This window comes from Marmota marmota, unplaced genomic scaffold (assembly GCF_001458135.2).
Source record: "Marmota marmota marmota unplaced genomic scaffold, marMar, whole genome shotgun sequence".
NCBI lineage: Eukaryota > Metazoa > Chordata > Mammalia > Rodentia > Sciuridae > Marmota > Marmota marmota.
Genome location: NW_026000037.1, coordinates 31351108 through 31373186, shown reverse-complemented (window position 1 = coordinate 31373186; position 22079 = coordinate 31351108). Strand labels below are relative to the sequence as shown.

Sequence of the window (22079 nt, the reverse complement as noted above, 5' to 3'; positions counted from 1 at the left end):
TTACATTGTATATTTTTTGAATAAAGGTCTTTTATATCTTTTACAAATCTATTACAAGGCCCTTTTAATCTATTGAGCACCTCTTATGAACTTTTTAAACTAATTGAGTTGGTTTATACATGGAAAACGCTTAGAATATTATGCAGGATATAGATGAATTATTACATATATTTATTAAAGCTTAAGTAAATGCTGAAGTATATTTCATTAAAAAACGAACAAAGTATATAATGGCACTATTAACTCTGTCACTATATATATTAAGCAACAATAATATGTATATCATAATACATATCATATATATATCATAACACAAGATATGTGCTTAGGTAATGTTAAATAATGATGTTAAGACCTGAAAATAAATATCCACCTTGGTAGGGATAGTGACAATTAGGCAAATGCTCTTCAGTGAGGTTCTTTGGCAGTTTAAAATGAAGTAACCTTTGTGCAAGAGTGTTTGGCAGTTCCTCAAAGAGCATTAAACATAGAAATTCCATAAGTATTAGCTTGACTAGAGCTTCTACAACAAAATGTCACAGAAAAAGGAATTTTGAAATTTCTTATCTCACTGAGGCTGAAAAATCCATGAACAGGACTGATTTCTCCTGAGGTCTCTTTTCTTGGCTTGGGATTTAATAACTTTTCATGATGTCTTCACGTAATTATCTGTCTGTGCACGTCTTGGGGGTGGCATCTTATACTCTTGAAAATTTTGAAATTTTAGCATTATTATATTTTATAAACTTTGCTGCTTGTCTATAGAAATATATTATGTATAATTTCTGTATGCAAATTTTTAAACCCAGTAATCTTGTTGAACTATTGTGTTTATTGTGATCATCGAAGTAAAATTTCTTTCATATTCTCTACATAATCATATGTTTGCAAGTAATGACTGGCTTGTTTCTCTCATTCCATTCAAATATTCTTAAATAATTTTCTTGCCTTATTGTTATGGGTAAGATATTCAGAACAGAACTTAAATGGATTTGGTAGAAGGAATAGCCATGTCTTATTTGTAATCTCGTAGGAAAGACTTTTTAAAAGTTCCTCATTGAAGATGATGACTATTATAATTTCTTGCAGCTATTTTTATCCTTTTAGAGAGATTTCTTTCTTTATAAAATTTTATTAAATCCAAAATGAATGTGGGATTGTATCTAGTAATTTTGTGCATAATTTTAAATGATAGTAATTTTTCTAATTTGGTTAATTACTGTACTAAAATACATTAACTGATTTTTTTCTTTTTGGGGGAGGGGTACCTAGGATTGAACTCAGGGATACTTGATCACTGAGTCACATCTGCAGCCCTATTTTTTTATTTTATTTAGAGACAGGGTCTCATTGAGTTACTTAGAGCCTTGAAGTTGCTGAGGCTGTCTTTAAACTCACGATCCTCCTGCCTCAGGCTCCCAAGCCACTGGGATTACAGGCATGTCACAGTGCACCTGGCTATCAATTGGTTTTTTAATCCTCAAATGTCCTTTGTTCCTTGGATATGCCACTTTGGGTGTCATAGGGTAGTTTTAGACATTTATTAATTTGATCAGATAATATTTTCAGATCCACACAATAATTATAATTGTGTCAAAATATAAAGTATAAATTTTTAGTTATTGGGTCCACTGCTGATTAGGTATACATTACATAAGCATAATGCTCTTTTTCAAATCTTTTTTTTTATCTTTACTGATTTTTTTACAAATCCATATAGCCTATTAATTTTTGAAAGACCTTTTATTTAAATAATAATACTATAAGAGTAGATTTCTTCTTTTTATGTTTTCCCATTTATTTTACCTTGTATATAAAGGCTATCATATTGATTGATACAAGTAAATTTTGACATACATGTTTCTGATGAAACTTTCAGCATTTTGTAGTTAATGTATTTATTTTTCATAAAAATGCCTTTTGGATGTAAAGTTTATTTTACCAGCAAATAATTCAAAAACTCTAACATTTTTATATTTTCTGACTGGTAGATCATTTTTCATAATTTATCATTTAGCATTTTTTTAAGATTTATGGTTTTTAATGGTAGTTGGACACAAAACCTTTATTTTATTTATTTATTTTTATGTGGTGCTGAGGATGGAACCCAGGGCTCAAGTGTGCTAGGTGAGTGCTCTACTGCTGAGCCACAACCCCAGCCCCCTTTCAACATTTTTTCATCCTACAGTTTTGGATATATCTTTTTGAATAAGAGCAGGTATCTAGCTTTTATAAAGTCTATTCTGATTTTCTTTGATATGAAAGTGGATCATTATTTTTTATTTGTACTTTGATTTTAAATACTTATAAATCCTATTCCGTTGTTCCATCTTATTTTGTGCTTTATGAATTTCACCTTTTATATGGTTTTATTTAATATTTGTCTTTTTATTTCTCATATATTGAAAATTATATAATTTTGTAACTTTAATGCTCCTCTTAGAAATTTTTAAATGTCAAAATTTAACTATATTCTTAATTTCCTTCCAAATAATGAAGTATTTAGTCAATAACTACAACAAATCTACTTTATCTTGTATATTGTTTGGTCACATATTTTCGTTTTATTTTTAATAACCTTATAATTTTTTATTATTTGTGAAATCATCAGTTATCACTTTTTTTAGTAAGGATACACTGATGTTTAGTTTTCTTTGTTCTAAAATATCTTTATTTTTCCTTTCTCCATATGATCTTTTAATTACTTTTAACACTTTATATATATTTTTGTGAGAGTGGCGGGGTGTGTGTGTGTGTGTGTGTGTGAGAGAGAGAGAGAGAGAGAGAGAGAGAGAGAGAGATACTGGAGGTTGAATAAATGGGCTCTTTACCACTGAACTACCATCTGACCCCTGGCCCACGTTTTTTTTTTATTTTTGGGACTCTGCTCTCACTGAATTGTCCAGGTTGGCCTTGACCTTGTGGTCCTCCTCCCTCAGTCTCCTTAGTCCCAGGGATTACAATAATTCAATCTTTTAGACTAATAGTTTTATTTTCACTATACTCTAAGGATGGGATTCCATTCTATTTTGCTTCCATTTTCATAGTACAGAATTTGTCTTATTTTCATTTATTTTTCCTAGGACAATCCCATTTTCTGTCAGTTGTCTTGAAGGGAGAATATTCTCATTTTCTCTCCCCAAATTCATGTTTTTATAATAAATTAGGTGATCTTTCCATAAGTAGGTATTCTGGATATTTTTCCCCTCAAATGTTTCAAAAATTTTGAAATAGTATTTTAATTGGTTGTACAGTTACATTATCATGCATAAGTATGATTTTTTTTAAAAAAATTACTCTCCTCAGATTTGCTTTATCATATTAATCCTATAGTTTGATATATTTTGGCAGGTATGGAGTATTCAATCATTATATATAAACATTGCTTCTAGTATATCTACTATTTCTTCCTTAATTCAATTAGATTTTTCATCATCAGTCTAACCTTTATTGCTCTTAGATTTCTTTCATATTTTCTATATTTTTCTCTTTTCTCCCTATATTCTGTTTTATTCCCTTAGATTTATTCTCCAGCTCACCACTTCTATTCAATGTTAACCTGACATTGGGTTTTATTATATTAATAGGAACATTTTTTACTTCTAGAAAATTACATTTTTTTCAAGCATTATGGGCTATTTTGTAATCAATTGCTTTTTTAGACGTTCCAATTCCCTTCTATTTATCTCAGTATACAAAATACCAGTTTTTATTTTATGCCAGATAATTTCACTATCTGAAGTTTTTATATTTATAGCTCTGATTCTCATAGTTCTTATTTTGTCCGCTCTTACTCATGACAACTTGATTTATTATGCAATTACTGATTGATTTTTATGTATAAGATCATATTATTCATAAATTTATCTAGGAGATTCTTTAAGACTTGGAATCTAGGGTAAAACCAGAGAAGATTTGCAGACCTTGTACCATGGCAATTATAGCTTAGAGATATGTTAAATTATATTGTTAGCTTGAGTTTTTTGTTTTTGTTTTGTTTTAAGATGTTGATGAACCTTTATTTTATTTATTTATTTATATGTGGTACTGAGAATTGAACCTAGAGCCTCACACATGCTAGGCAAGCACTCTACCACTGAGCTACAACCTCAGTCCTTGTTGCCCTTTTTAAAACTTACATTTTGTCCACACTATTAAATATACAGGACAAAACATCATGTCAGGACAGGTATTGGTTGTAAATTTTTTCAAGAGCCATTTCCCCCCTTGATCTCTGTGCAATTGGGATTTATGTTTTGTTCATACATGATGCTCACAATGTGGTCATTTGGTGCTGTCACTATATGGGGGTTAAGTAGTCTCCTTATGCAGGCCTTTGATTTTCTCTCTTGAGGTCTACTCCGGGAAGGCCTTTGAAACACAAGTCAACCTCACCTTGTGTCAGCAAATATCCACCAGATGTAAGCATGATATAGTGTTCTCTTTAATTCTCCGTTTCCTGCATTTACTTAGTCTTTGACCTCACAGTATTTCTTAGTTTCTTACCAGCTGTGATTTAAAAAAAAAAAAAAGTTGAGTTGGGTGATGTTTTCAATGCTGCAGTTCTATTTGTATTATACCAAATTAGAAAAACAAAAGGGTTATGTTTTTCCAAATAAATGAGCTCTAATGTCATAACTAACGGTTTCAATGTTCTTTTCACTTTTCAAATACTCAAATGTAATATTCTACCTAGTCAGGAAGATAATGAAATAATTATCTGGAATTCCCATATGAAAAGATTTTAAGTAAAATGTTGAAAGTAGCCCATATTTTACATTGATATGAAAAGATATACTGTTAAAATATTGAATATTGTGCTAGAATGCTTTTTTTTCAGTGTAATTTTTGAATTCTACTTTCAATGAAGGAATGGAAACATAATGGTGAATTCATAGTTACATAAATAATCAGGACATAAAAGATGAAGTTTGCATGCCACACATTAGAATCAAAACAAAATAAACTATGTTATCAATGAATAACTAATGGTCATATTCACTAGGAAATGTTAAAAAAGTTATAGTTTTTGTGAAAATTTTCTTTGATATAGATTTTTCACATAAAATATATTAACTTATATATTTGATAATTTTGATAAGGCAGTTTGTCAGCTTTTATATATTGGAGGCAAAAAGATATATTTTAGCTTCTGGATTCGGGTATTTCTTTCTTGACTGGTTCCATTGCTTTGGACCTGAGGTAAAGCAGAATATCGTCATGGAAATGGATGAAGGAAAGCTGCTCAGTTCATGGCAGCCAGGAAGATGAGAGACCTCCTCAGGTATACACTTCTTCCAATGATGCCCCACCATCTACAGTTTCCCAGCCTCCCTATAGTCCATTCAGCAGTCAATGGTTTAACCACTGATGAGGTCAGAACCTCAAGACACATTCACTTACTAAAAGCCCCACCTCTGTCTTCAAAACATAACACCAAGGGAGGAACATTCCGGATCCAAACTACAACACAGATGTATTCTTTTTAAAATAAAATTCCTTCAAGGAACTGACATGTAGTTAAAAATTTATGACTGAGGAATTTGAGCCATATAAATATTCCAACAGTGTCATGAAATGAAAAAATCTGTATCTGGGTTTATTCGAATTTACATCCCTTTTGAGTTTTGTAGTTAATGCTTTGTAACAACCAATACTTAGAATATAATTTCAAATTTCTTTTCTTCTTATGAAGTATACTTACACAAGCATTACATGGCTTTGCTAAGAAATCTTTTATGTATGAGATTGAGTATATTTTATAGGTCTGATGAAAAATGTAAAATTGAAGGCTTACGTGGATTAAGGAGGAGACTCCAATGCTCAGAGGCCCAAAGTCATCACTTTGCTTCTCATGTTAATAGGAGCATATCCTTTGCTTTGTATTATAATGCTTTACAATTTCAAAGTATTCAACAGTATACTTTGTCATTTTTAAAAAGTGCTCTTTTCTCTAGCTAAAAAAGCTTTAATATACTTAATGTTTAAAAACTAGTTATGGCTTTTTCTTAAAAGGAAATAACTTTATTTAGGAAGTTGGGGATTTTATAAACTCAAGAAATATGAAGAACTAGTGAAAGACCAACATCTTAGTTTTAAAATTAAAGTGTCCTCAGAGAACAAATTGAGGTCATCTTTCTACTCACTTATGATTCAAGAAATTTTGTGAAATTATGTGAGAATATATTTCCTCTCTATCCCTAAGGAGACCAATCTAGTCCACCTACTCCATCTTTACTGCCAGTTATCTTTCTAAAGGACAAAATTGATATCATAATTTTTCTGCTCAAACATTTGTTAAATCCCCATTTCTCATAAAGAAAAATATAGAATGTTTTAGATTAGGAAATGATTCAGCCTAGTTCTGATTTGTTAGTATTGTTTACTACCTCACTGTCCATCAAGTACCCAATGCTATTAACATACTAGTTTTCTTAAAAATTCCTTTTCAAAATACCATTCATTTTGAAATTATGGTACTTTTATACAGAATGCATTTTTTTAAAAAAAAAGATTCACCCTAATAATAAAATTCAAATTTCAACTCTTAAATAAGAGAATTAGGTCATAAACGGGAATGAAGGGAAGGGATGAGGTACGGAAAAAGTGAAATGAATCTGACCTAGCTTTCCTATGTACACAAATGAATATGCCACAGTGAATGCACCATCATGTACAACCATAAGACACTCATAAAAAAAAAAAAAACAACTATTAAGTAAATAGAAAGATTAGAGCAGTACAAGAGGAAAAGGAGAAGGAGGAGAGGAGGGAAAGGGGAAATACGGGGACCAAGTTGGAACCAAATACATTCCATGCTTTTATAATTAAGTCAAAATGAGTTTTAGTATTATGTATAACTAAAATAAATCACAAAAAATATTAAAAAGAGAATCCAGTCACATAAAGAAGCTTATAGTATGTATTGAATGAATGAATTACATTTTTTGAAAAAACTCATAACTTTCTTTTTATAAAATATCAATAAGGATACTTTTATATTAGCCATTGCAACTTTGAAGTCATTTTACTTTTTATTTATTCTTATTATATATATGACAGTACAATGTGTTTTGACATATTATACATATATGGAGTATAACTTCCCATTCTTGTGTTGTACATTATGTGGAATTACATTGGTTGTGTATTCATATATGCATAAGGAAAACCACAGAACTCTAAAGAAAGAAATTAAAGAAGACCTTAGAAGATGGAAAGATCTCCCATATTCTTGGATAAGTAGAATTAACTGTCAAAATGACCATACTACCAAAAAAAAAAGCAGATTTAATGCAGTCCCTATTAAAATCCCAAATGACATTCTTCATGGAAATAGAAAAAGCAGTCATGTAAGTCATTTAGAAAAATAAGAGGCTCATAATAGCCAAATCAATCATTAGTAAGAAAAGTGAACCAAGAGACATCACAATACCAGACTTTAAATTATACTACAGAGCCATAGTAACAAAAATAACATGGTATTGGTACAAAAACCGACATGTAGACCAATGGTACAGATTAGAAAACACAGAGATAAGCCTACATAAATGCAGTTATCTCATAGTAGACAAAGGCATCAAACCCTACATTGGAGAAAATATAGCCTTTTCAACAAATTATGCAGGGAAAACTGGAAATTTATATGTAGCAAAATGAAATTTAATTCCTGTCTTTCACCCTGAACATAACTCAACATATATCAAGTACTTATGCATTAGACCAGAGAATCTGCGCCTAATAGAAGGAAAAAAAAAAAACCTTCATCATGTCAGCTTAGGACCCTTAACAAGACTATTAAGCTCAAGAACTAAAATTAAGAATCAACAAATGATATGTAATGGAACTGAAAAGTTTCACAGCAAAGGAAACAATCAGGAAAGTGAGGAGAGAATCTATAGAATGGGAGAAAATCTTTTGACACCTATACATCAGATAAAGCATTAATCTCCAGGATATATGAAAAACTTAACACCAAAAATCCAAATAACCCAGTTAATAAATGGGCAAAGGAACTGAACAGGCACTTCACAGATGAAGTCATTTTAAATATCAATATAGAAACCTTTAGATAATTTCTTATTTCAGTGTTCTTAATAACCAAGTGGAATTGACTGTGACAATCTTGACAGTGTTCTTTGTTTCCTAAGTACAGCTCTACCTCTTTGAGATCAAACAGACACTAAAAGACTGTTTCCTGACATCCTACCAATTAGATTGGTTTACTCCTACACATTAAAAAATGTAACAAACTTTGTGTTTTGTTCAAACCCTTTGTAATATAATTATTTACATAATCATCTAATTATTCACTCCTCCTCATCTACCTACCATCAGATGGTAGAGTCATATATCATAAAATATGGATCTTTCTTAGTCATCTTTATATCCCTCCAAGTGTGTACACATGAAGTGTGCCCATTTTGAAAAGTCTGTGATAGTCTTTTCTACTTAATATATTTAAAAATATATTTTGAATTAGCCATAGAAATTATGAGAATTATTTAAAGGCCTGGAAAAATAGAGGGTGTATGTTATGTCATTATTCTATAAAAGTTTCTTACACAAAATAACACATTTATGTGCAGGCATATTCAGGTGTATTGGACATAGACCCTCCAGAGAGGATCACACATTTCAGAACTTTAGAGCTACCTACAGACAAGCACGTGTCAAAGAAAATGAAAAGGAGTCACTTACCTGTATATGTTGGGTATTTGCATTTTAAGGAGTAGTAGTTTAAAATTCCACTGGGTAAAAATTCAAAGTACAAGGGTCACTGATTTTGGAGATTGTATCTGATGAGTATGGCAACATTTCGTAAGTCAGTTTTCTTTTCTGAAAAAAGAAAGTTTGGCCTAGAAAATTTCTGAAATTCTTTAAAATGCCAAGATCTTAAATTCATCACATAAGACAAAAGGAACACATTTTCTAAAATACTGCCAAATTGGTCTAAAATTAGAATCAACAGAATGAGTTAACCACTCACCAAATTAATCAGTTTTTCCTTCTGCTAACTGGACACACTGATTGGTATGCATCTGGGAAGACTGTTAATTTTTTCAAATGACTGATATTTGAACAACCATTACTGAGCATTCTCCTGCACAAATCAGTCAACCAGTTCACTAAATAGCCCCTCCATGTCTTGGAAAATGAAATACCTCCCAAATCCCCAAGGAGTAACTTCCTTGGCAGAATCTTGTCCAATAATTATGGCATTTAGGACAGATGGATGTATCCTGTGGCTGCAATGAGTCTCCCTTGCTGACTTAAAATGTCAAGTTTTGTTTTTAAAAATGTTAAAATTAAACTAAGGTTAATATGATCCTTATAATGATGCAGCTCAAGTACTTAAAATCATTAATATCTTTTATGGAGTAATGATTATAACTGTTAGTTAGATTAATATTTTAAAATCTCAAGACATTTGTATGGACCAGCATTTCTGTATTTTATATTTCTAAAGTTTTTAAAATCTAAAATGTGGGACTTCAGTGTACTAGCATATGCCATGAGTTCCTGGAAGTGGCAGGGACTCTTTGGAGAACTCTTTGAGGGACTTAGTAGATAAAATAATTTGTCTCTTATTCTCTGCACTCAGTTGTTTCTAAGAGCTTGGGACCTTACAATGTACATTTAAAAAGTTGTATGGGCTGTTTAAACTCTGTTATCAGTCAATTTTTATATCTGTGGTTAGTTCTGGCTTGACTGTGAGCTCCTAGATGGCAAAGTCATCATTTTATTCATCTCTGAAACCAAGATGTTAACTTGTGCTCAGTTCTTGTAAAATAACTAAGTACGTATGGAACAAATGAAATACCATTTCCACATTTTTGCAAAATACTGTGCTTAGATACTTTTATGCCTTAATAAAAATTTAATAAAAAATTTAAAGAAGCCAGAGCATTCCTGAGATTTAGGAATTTTAATTTTATATTTTGCTTCCGAGTAACAATAAAATTAAAAAAGAAAGTTGAAAATTAAGACTTTCTAAAACTATAACAATTTATAAGGAATGAAGTATTTTCCATGTAAGACCAAATATGTAGACTACATGTGAAATGATAACTGAAGAACTACATTACTGAGATATTGTGATTATGCTTCTGTCTTTAAGCATTTAAATAAATCTAAAAAATCATTTTGCACATATATTATTTGCATGATTGATTTCTTCACTGTAACATCAAATAAAATGTGATATGAATGTTGAACTGTATATCAGTAGATATTGTGCATGTGTATGTGTATATCACTGCAGTACATATTTTATAGGAGGGAGTGGTCATGTTCCTAATTGCAAGTTAGTGTAGATTTTGGTATTAAAATTGATCTCTTAACTTAGTAGTAAACTTGACACTGTGTTAGGTCTGTGAGTGCCTCTAGACCATTTGAAAAATAACTCATCTTCATTTCCAAATCTTCTTCTAAGTATATATATATATATATCAGATGTTGGGTAGCTTTGGATAATTCTCAGCATGTGCCTTGCCAAACACCTAGGTCAGGATCAAGGCAAAAATAAACCAAAACACAAATACATTATGTCATATTTATTTTTCTCAACAGCCTCTAGAATGCTTCCATAAGATATATTTGGAAAATTTTCAAGGTAAGGCAGAGTGGTTTCAGGGTACTACAAGATAAAGAAAATAAGAGTGTGTATTAAAGTTGAGTCACAATTCTGACTTGCTTGATTTGGCTATAGGCCAGGAATCTCTGAGATTCAATTAGAGGTCTTACTTGTCACTATTATCTTCTCATAACTTCTCTGCTCTAGTCATTGTGTTTTACTTTTTGTTGTATTTAAAGGTATTAATTCTGCTATATGAATCTAAAGATTTCATGAAAATTGCCAATTTCAGGCTTTCAACATGTCTAATTCAGAGATATCATTTCAAAGTCAAATGCATAAACAGATCTAAACTCTTGGTGACATGGTTGTGCCGTTAGAGACCAATGCATTGAATTAAAAATGTCCACTTTTAGTTTATAGTAGATACATATTAGGTCTATAAACTTCAAATATGTCTATTAAAGATAAAACTATGTATTTTTTTTTAAAAAACTTTAAAATATGCTATGTTCAGCATGGAAAATTGTTGTTTCAAAAACTATAGATGACAATCCTCACCTCCCTTAAGCCTACATCATGTTCTTGAGTTTGTGTTTCTCCTCTGTTTCAATGTCAGGATATTGTCTTAAAATGTTTACACATCTCACCTACACACAATTTAAATACAAGGATTCAATGTATGAGGAAAAAGCCTTATGTATAAAATGCTGATGAGGAACTCTATGACAGTCTGAATGCTGTTTCTTTCCTGGACTATCTGATGGAGACAAGAACATTCAGGGGCAATGTATAGAGCATATTTGGACCCCTGCATTGGAAGTAATTTTTTTTCCTATTATACTCCCTTTGGGGGAATGGCTATTTGCATGACTCTACAGAGGTGAGCTAAACTTGCAGCTGTGAACAGGATGGAGAGGGAAAAATAACTGAAGGATACTCTACAGTAAGCACATCAACATCTTTAGAACATAGCAGTGGGTTTTTGTAAAGGAATGACAAAATTTCATTTTGGCTAACAACCTTAAAGGCAAGATAACTATTATTGAGTCCATATCTTGGGAAGAAGAATGAGGCACAGGAAAAGATTCAAATATTGTTAATGAGTGGAACTCAATAAAGATTCATGATTCTCCCTTGAGTCTTTTCATGTAATAGAAAATCCTCATCAGTAGCATTAGCAGACTGCCATATATATTACTTAGAGTTCTTGGTTCTAACAACTGAAAACTACTATAGTTACCTAAGGCCAAGAGGGAGTTTATTGAAAGTTTGGAAAATCAGATTCAAAATGAATCTAAAGAAACATAACACTGACTAGGATAATTCTATTGGGCACTTACCATTAGTGAGTAGCAAAATTAATTAATATCTACCACAATAGCAAAAATGTGACATCTGATGAACAAAATTTGGATAGGTTCTAAAGAGTGAAAGATTTGTTTAAAAGATGGAAATAAAAGCGTAGGAAAAAAGTTTGTGAAAATATGGCTTACTCTAGAGAAATTCAAAACTTTTATCTTCCTAAATTTGAAAAAAATGAAAAGAAAGAAATAGTTCTGAAGATTGTTACTTCAATGGATTTTTATTCTCAAAGTTCAAAACATGCAATATTTATGTAGTGTAGGATCATTTGCAATAACTTTGCAATCAAACTGATTTATGATGCAGATACATTATGAGAATGAGTCATAGTTTTCCTTTTAAATTTATCTTGCCCTAAAAGCTTTTAGGAATCAATCAACATCTATTTATTGACTATCTTGTACACATCCCATTGTCCTTAACATACTATTGGAAGCTACCTCTAAAGGATTTATGAACTAGTCAAAGAGGTAAAAGTTAAGATCCTGAACTAGTAAATAATAATCATATAAACAATGAAAAGCAAACTAATATGCTTTCTAAAAGTATTGGTAAAAATGTGACCATTACTCTGAACTGATTTTGCATCATGCATACATGTATTTTTATTACCATTATAGTTAGGATTTATAAGTGACAAAAAAAAACTTCATTTTGTTGCAACCATCACTATTTGCACTTGAGAGATTCTTTGTGTTGTATGATGTTATTGACAATGTAGTTCTATTCTCAGAATATATAAGAAATAAAATTAATTTAATTGACATTACATATTAGAAGAAAAGGTATGTTAAATCCAATGCAGACCATACTACCATTTATGTATTTTCAACTTCTCTATAGCATAAAAAGCAATATGTTAATTTTGCCTCAAAGTAGAATTTCAATGTATGCTATCACCTAAACCTTCAGAGACTTAAAAGATTACACAAGGTACGCAGAAAGTGGGTATGTGATCCACCTAACATTAAATTCAGGGTTTTGTTACTATTTGGTGTGTTTTCTTCAGTTTCCAGGTCTAGAGTATTATAAATATTTCCAGTTCCTTAGAACTATGCTCATGGAGAAAAAGTCAAACTTTCACCCTCAGAAAAACTTAATAACTAATATGGGCATTCAGGAATTCATTCAAAAAGATTCATTTATGTAAGAACTAGTAACATTTATTTCTGTAATTCTGAACCTTTGATTACCTAGCTCCCTGAACTCAAGCATCATTAGTAATAATGTCACATTATTACTAATAATGGTCACATTGTTACCAAGACTTTTAGAAAGCAGGTTAGTTTGCTTTTCATTGTTAATATGATTATTATTTACTAATTCCGGATCTTACCTTTTACCTCTTTAACTAGTTCATAAATCCTTTAGAGGTAGTTTCTATACAGTATGTTAAGGACAATGTGATGTATACTAAATAGCCAATAAATAGATGTTGATTGATTCCTAAAAGCTTTTAGGGCAGGATAAATTTAAAAGGGAAATTATGACTCATTCTTTTTTGATAAGTTTCAGAATAATTTACATTTATTATAAACTCATGTATTTATTTCTATATGTGTTTTGAGATAATACTCATGTGACAGAGAAAATATTCTTTAGAAGTTGATAATTCTGTATATCAAGATGATGTTAGTCAACTTAAAGGAAAGAGCAAGGTACTGTACATGATGATAAAAATAATTCCAATTAACCAATTTCTATGATGCATGAAATAGTCTTACAGTTTGTTTTTCTGTGTTGTTTTTATTTAAAAAAATCTTTGCAAATGTACCATCAGATAATGGCTATTATCTCCTAAAGGAGACTCAAAAATGTTAAGTAATATGCCAAGGTTACTCTACAAATAAATACTCGGCTGATAGAATTTAAACCAAGAAGTCCAGAGTCTGTATTCTTTCCACTAGACTTTGCAGAGGTTACAAATGACCTAATAGATTGCCTTGCCCAGCAGAGCCAGAAATTGCTTCCAGAGGCATATCTATATTAGCAGCATGAAGTTGATCCCTATGTGATAATTGTCCCATTAATGTAATAGAAATATTGAACAACTTGGATCTTCCTGACCCCAGGCTAAAGTGGAAAGGGGAGAAAGATAATCATCTCCTGCCAGTTTCAACTGGGGTCATTTCCAGGACATTGTCTTACCCAGAGAGTGAAACTCAGATATAAGGTTGTAATAATTTCTTTGATCCATGTGTGTGGCATAAATGGGTTTATGAATTCTTTTACTTTATCTTAGTCAGTGTCTCATGGGAGTTAAAGGGATGCTTTTTAACCCAGACTTCAGTCTACAACAGTGTTGTCATGGAGGCCCTATCTTCATGCGATCGATAAAACTCTTGATTTATAATTTTATAGACTTGTAATCAATAAAAAATCGATTGTATTCCAAGAACAAAAGCAACTTCTTATCCAGAAGAAAATATGTATAACCAGTTCCTTCAGAATGTTTTGGAAAACTACTGTTTATTGGTTCATTGAACTGAGTGATCTGTTTGACATTTAGTTTTATACACAGTACAGACACTTTAGAATTAGCATACAAACATAGATAACACCTCCTATTAAGAAAGGAAAGAATTTATCAAATGGCACAACCTTGATATTTTAATCTGACTAACACTTTGGCCATTGTAATAGCTATTCCATGTTGAAAAAGCCTACTTGTCAAGACTTGTCATATGCTGTTTGTATAGCTAGTAATTACAGAACCAAGATGAATTATTCTCTGTTTTTAAAAGCTATAAAATAGACACCAACCAATTAATATAACTATACCTCTTGTTCTTTGAAGAAGAAAAGAGTAAATCAATCTCATTTCAAAGCCATTTATCCAGTTCCCTCTCTCCTTCCACCCATCTCCACAGGACTGTACATTAAAGTCTGTGATTCCTTCTCTTACAGTGAAAAAAAAGCTGCCAAAACACAAGGAGCCCTGGAATTCTCACGTAGCATTCTTTCCCCATGAATAGGCAATCATCCACTCTGGCAAACTGAAACATACTTGGGAGTGATGCCATAATTTACTCCCTTAACTTGACCCTCTGCAGAGGAAACACTCCTTTTCCTAAATTGGTGTTATTGCCAGTGCTAAAAAGTAGGTCAAAGGAAAAAACTGACAGTTTAAACAACAAAATGCCTAACTGGTATTTTTTACTTAGCTTGAAAAAAATACCAACCATGTGTTCGTTCACGATTTTTTGAAAAATTTTATTCACCATTATCATCAAGGAAAATCTTGACCTCTGAGTATGAACGATTACAGATATTGCATAACTTATTAGAGTGCACGCTCTTAAATCTCTGTAAGTTCAGGGTTAAATCACAATGATAGGAAACTACATTTCTTTCATAGGAAAAGTCTGAAAAATACATAGATGCACTGCATATATTACATATAATGACAATTAGAATACAATCATTTTCTTAGAAACTCAGAGTACCAACTTAGCATTAAAAGCTTTATCTATTTTTCTATAAATGACTCTCTCATCTTGTTATTTTAAAACTATTTTTATGGCATATTACATTAGGCCTACTGTAGAGATGGCAAGTCATTGTACCTTTTGGATTTTTTTATAAAGCTGTTATAATATTCTCCTTCTGATCTTATTTTTTTCTGGCTTATTTTCTGTTTCAAAACCTCTAAATATGTAGAAGACAGAAACAGATAAACTATAGAAATAAAACTCTAGTTAATAGTCAAAGCACTAATGCCCATTGGCAGGAAGTAGTCAAGTGATCACTGTCTCTAGGAGGAACCAAGAAATGCTTAATGTGCATTATTTCCTTTAGTTCTCAAAACAAGACATGGTGAAGGTACTATGTGTGTTATTCCTATTTTACAGCTAAGGAAACTGAGGCACAGATAAAAGTGCTGGGCTTCACACTAAATGTATGTGACTTCAGAGTACATTTCCCTGCCTCTACAGCTCTTGATTTAAGGAGCTGGAATTCCACAAATGGGAATTTTATTCCACTTGGACCAATGTTTAAGTACCATCTAGATTCAAAAACAACAGGGAAAGAATGGATGCCAGTTTCTTTAGAAAGTGTTATGGTTTCAAGGCCTCATAAATCCGGAAATGAAAAAGTATAAAAATAATGTGAGCTGGTGGCACATGCCTGTAATCCCAGAGGCTCTGGAGACTGAGACAGGAGGATCTCAAGTTTAAAGCCAGCCTCAGCAAAAGTGAGGTGCTAAGCAACTCAGTGATTCCCTGTCTTTAAATAAAATGCAAAATAGGGCTATGGATGTGGCTTAGTGGTTGAGGGCTCCTGAGTTCAATCCTTGGTAACCCCTCAAAAATTAATGTGTATATTTCACTATTCTAAACCCTTGAGTTCCAAATTTCTTCATTTTTCTATAATAACTAGATTTAGGTTATTGAACTGGAGCGATTCTTAATAAGCCAATAGTTTTGGATGGGATATTTACTTCTATTGAATTATGTGATCTTTCAAAAGTAAGAAATATTTATGTTCACCAGTAAATTAAAGCAATTTTAATCATTTCATTTACATTTGATGAGTGGCTTTTAGAAAAGGGATGCTTTTAAAAATTTGAAGCATATTCTAAGATTCTTAGATATATTGGTGATTCTCCATACTGGGGTAAACTTACTGATAACAATAAAACATTGGTGATATGTGAAATGTAAAGAAAGAATCAAAGTAATTCCTTATACTGGTGCACAGAACATTCTCTAGAGATATCATTTTTTATTATGTGAATACTCAACACATGCATACATCTATATTTTATTCACAAACACATATAAACCTTTTATATATATACATATCATTCATATTACATACAGTACACATATGTCCACTTTTTATCTACATATATGAAACTTTTACTTAAATATAACTTTAAAAATATCACAATCCTCAGTTGCTTAAAAGTTCCTTTTCATAGACCATGTTATACACAAGTAACTTTAAGTTCTACCAGAAAATTGCTTATTTAAATAAAAAAAATTTCTTTTAAGCATAGAATCTCACTTTTTTAAAAAGGAATCAAGGCAAGTGAGAATTACTCAAAGTATTCACATGCATACAGCATGCCATTAAAATGCAGCTTCTTTCATTGCAATATGTTAAGAAATACCACCTTACAAGGATGAGAAATTATAAAGGCATATGAAATTTGGAACTGAGTGTGCAGTTTCAAAAGGAACTAATATGTTATCAAAAGCAACATCTTGAAACAGTATTTTGTATAGTTACACACCTGTTGAAATTTCAGTCTTTGGTTGGGTTCTTGAAGGTAGAGTGAAGGAATGCTTCCTGGATTCTGTCAGAATAGGTGAGTTTTTACAGATGTCCTCAATTCATACATCTAATATTTTAACATTAAGAATAATTTTTTGTTAAAAAAGGAAAATACTAATGCCAAGTGTCTGAAGGATAAGTGGAAATTCACATTGCTATATTAAATCTATACGTTATAAAATGTGAATCTATATAGTTTCAGTTGTAGTATGAGCACAGTATTAATGACCAAGCTCCTGTTCATTCTTGATATTCATGCATTAATACAATGAGGACTTAGGGAGATTGGAAATGTGTATAGAGCCATTAAAGAATCTAGAAATAATGATAAGTAAACACTAAAACTCTATAATCTAAGACTTTATAGAAATAGGGTTATAAAAAAATTGCTTTTTTTCATTCAGCTCAGTCTTAGATGACACCACCATTATTAGCCCAGTTAGCCATGACAAGAACTCAAACTCATTCTTTTCTCCTCTCTGCATCCATCTCAAGTCTATATTCTTAATATATCTCATTTCCGTCTCCTCCTACATGTTGTTATTGTCACTGTAAATTTTTGGACTTGTACTTTGAAACTAAATTCCAGCATTATTTCCACTCTATCATGTTGTATGTGATTAAATGTCCAAATGACTGACATTAACAATGACTGCTATGGGAGTTTGAAATAAAGGAGGGTACACACACACACACACACAAAAAAAAAAAAAAAAAAAAAAAAAAAAAACAGATAATTTGAAATAAATATGTATGTATGTCTGTGACCAGAACACTGCACAATAAAGAGAGAGTTGACAGAGAACTTTAACAGAGAGAGGAGAGGAGCCATTGAAAGCACAAACAAAGTCTTGGACTGATCCTTGAGGCTAAGAACGTATTTAAGGTACTGGTAAGAGCAAAGTTTAATATTTGCTTTAATTTGAACCCTTGCACGGGGTAGTTTTCAGGAGGAAGATTTGCTTAAGGCACTGACAGTACTTGTTTTTAAACTAAGGCTGAGATACAAATTAGAGATGAGTGAAAAGATTGGGACAAAGGGAGAGAAAAGACAAAATCTGCATCTGTCTTTTTGATATTTTTATTGAATTTTTGTGAAAGAGGTATATTGTATAATGTACCTATGACCTACTTCATAAGCAAAGTCATGTAAAATAAACAAGTCAACCATGTCTTCTCACATCTTCAGAGTAAAGTGAGATGAAGTAAAAGCATTTCACCAACTGTCAACTAGTTTCAAAGGATGTTATTGTTCTGACACAAAGATACATGCCTTCTTTAATACCTATATGTTTTAGTCAGCTTTTCATCACTGTGACCAAAATACCTGGCACAAACAAGGTGGAGGAGGAAAGATTTATTTTGGTGCAATTTATTTTATTTATTCAAGGTTTCAGGCCATATTCAGTTGGCTGCATTGCTTTGGGCCTGAGCAGAGCATCATGGTGGAAAGTCCAGGTGGAGGAAAGCAGTTCAGCACAAGGCAGCCAAGAAGGAAGGAGGAAGGGAGGGAGAGAGGAAAGAGAGGAATAGAGTAAGCAGACAAGGAAAGAAATCCTCTATTAGGGCATGCTTCCAATAACCTACTTCCAACCATACCCACTGCATAGAGTTTCTACCAGCTCCCAATAGTCCAATCATATTATGTTTCCTTCAATGGATTAATCCAGTAATGAGGTCAGAGCCCTCATTATACAATCACTTCCCAAGGGCCAAACCTCCCAACTTACCTATATTTGGGGACCAAGCTCTTAACAGACAAAAGAAACTTTGGGAGACTTTCCAAATCCCAACCATAAGATTATATGTGGATAAGAATAAATGTGTGTATATGATATTGTATTCTAGATTATTAATAGTTTGACAGAAAATATTGTTGCTATAAGAATATTCTTTGTTTCACAATTTTCATTCATAGTGAATCTGTCATTTCATTATAGATTGGATCTATGATCTAAATTAAACTCATATTTATTTCATATTGACATTTATTTCACATAAACAAAAAAATTCCTTCACAGACATAAGTTGAGTTGACAAGTATATATTCTATTTTTAACCTATTGTCTATAAATAAATTTTATCTAGTTTGGAATATCAGTCTAACATTGCTTCATTTCTTATTATGCAGGGGATATAATGTATATATAATATACATTATATATTAGTATCAGAAATCAAATCTAAGATCTCCTTGATGCCAAAATTTATACAAGTTATAATTCACAAATTACATATGAAATGATAACATTAGATCTTTGAAAAAAATATTAATTTCATGCTTACAAGGCCTTTCTCTCTCTCTCTCTCTCTGGATGTATATTTTCATATATTCATGACTACATACATGTGTATACCCATATGTATGTGAGTGTGTGAGTGTGTTCTCCAACACAAAAGTATACAATTGTATTCCATCTTATTTATACAACAACAACAATATTAATAGAGGGTCATTTTTTTCAACTTTATGATTTATTTTCACTTCAAAGCTGTATAATGATCATAGATTTGTAAGAGGAAAAACAAATTTAAAGGATGCATCAAATTTAATTATCCTATGACTTAAATATAAGAAGAATGGTGATATCTCATTTGAATTTCAAAATCTCTACATGAGATTTCAAACAAATAGGTGATAGTTTCATTACCATTGTTCATAACTGTATCCCCATCAAACCACTCCTTGAAAGAATAGGGGCTCTGGAGAGGCTTGTCATGCCTAATTCAATGGTAACAGCTCGTGGTCACTGAAGCATGGGGAAATCTGAAAAGAAGAGGTTATATGATAAGTAAGAAGTATTGCTGGGCTATTATCTTGACTATTTTCTATACTTCTAATACATGTCTTTCCCTTTTATTAGAAGGCCAACAGTTAAAGTGGAACAACCAATTCACTAAAAGAAACTAATTCACCAATATAATAGAATGAAATTGATTTGTGAGATAGGAAAACTCTGTGGTTTGTGAAATGGATGTTATTAAATTCCACAATGAGTGAATATTTTAGAGTATGTTCTCATTGCAGCTCCAAAGTGTTTGAAGGTTATCTAGTTTCTTCTGCTCTATTCTCTGTCCCTTGTCTTCTGAAACAACCAAAAAAAAAAAAAAAAAAATCACTCAGTACCAAATGCATAAACTAAAAGATCAGAATGAAATACCTTTCTGTTTCTCATAGGTGCCAATACTTGTTATACTGAAAAAGTTTTCAATTTCATAATACCATGTATATTTTATGTCATAAAGTTGTTTTCATATTTTTAAGCAATGCATGTTCATTGTAACATGTCAAGCAATGCTGAAGTATAAGAAATAATTATAATTTTTCCTCCCACTGTTGAAGTTTCATATTTATGTATATGCATACTAGATATATGCATATGTAAATACTTCTATTTTAATTTTCCTCTTTCACCTCCATTCTTTAATTCTAGTTATCTCTTTTCATTATAAAATTAAGTAAGTATATAATATTATATTTTATTCATATACTTTATTTATTTATTTTTTTGTACCTAGAAATGAATCTAGGGATACTCTCAACCAGTGAGCCACATCCCCAACCCTTTTTTATTTTGAGATAAGGTCTCACTAAGTTGCTTAGTGAGACAACTAATTTCAGCTAATTTCTAACTCTTTTGTGACCACATGTAATATAAATCATAACTTAAGTTTCTAATCTTCCCAAGCCATTCCTATGAATAGTAAAAACAAACACATAATTCTCTCAGTGAAATATTTTTCTTCTCCAAAAAAAAAAAAATTCATTGATTCCTATCCTAGTTCTATGTAAATACAAGTGTACAAGTGTGTGTGTGTGTGTGTGTATATATATATATATATATATATATATATGCGCGTGTATATAGTGAATTTATGAAATTGTTAATACTCAACTATTTAAACCAAATTTATTAATATATATTTGCAGTTCTAGTTTAACTCATATTTGAATAAAATAATATTCCTTACCATATGCTTTTATATATTTTGTAAGTGTTGTTTTACATATATATATTTATAATAGGACATATACAATTCCCTATTGTTTCCAGTTAAAAAAAAATAGGAAAAGTAATGTAGATGATTAGATTATATACTTTAAGCTTATTTATGATTAAAATTGTAGAAAAACTGGTGTTTTATTTCTATGTATGTGTGGGTATACATGTATATGATATGTATGTTTGTATGTATGTGTATATGTATAAACATTAGAAATAAATTGTGTAATTATGTACTCACTCATATAATTTCTTATTCATTTTACATGATAATTCAGGTGTTATTTGTCTTTTATTTTTGTTTTTGCTGGTTTTGAGATTTTAATGGAATGTGATGAGTAACCAGTGTTATCTAATCTTACCAAAATGTATCAAATTTGAATAATATTGATAATATGTATTTTAGTATTAACATTTCAAAATGTATGAGATTTTGGGGATACAACTAGTAGCAAACTCCATATTTCAGTAGTTACCATCATGGTTGTGTAAGTCACTTACATCTCACCCATGGATTTGACATAAACAAAAAGTGTACCAAAATGAACAATAGTAGTGACCATCAATTTGACAGTGCATTAGCTAATGCCTTGTTTCACTTTCTATTAACACATATATTCTAAGTGTAGCTTCTTAGAGAAAAAAATAAGATATCCTCCTTTAGAATGCAACCGAAGGAAGCTTATCAAAGAGAAAATGAAGACATCTATTTTAAATAGTCTTAGCTAAGAAAAACTATTTGAAAATTAGCAACTTCCTGTCATATCTCAATTTCTAAATAGGATGTAATGGGGGGAATATTATAACCCTCTATTTGGGAAAGGTATAGTTAAAATTGTAAACTTCACATCATA

General features: G+C 31.2%; 1 protein-coding gene across 1 annotated transcript in view; it reads left to right on the top strand.

The window, feature by feature from the left end:
• Lrp1b (LDL receptor related protein 1B) overlaps positions 1 to 22079 on the top strand; it is a 1807788-nt gene that overhangs the window by 187947 nt on the left and 1597762 nt on the right. The gene's annotated exons all lie outside the window — the stretch shown is intronic.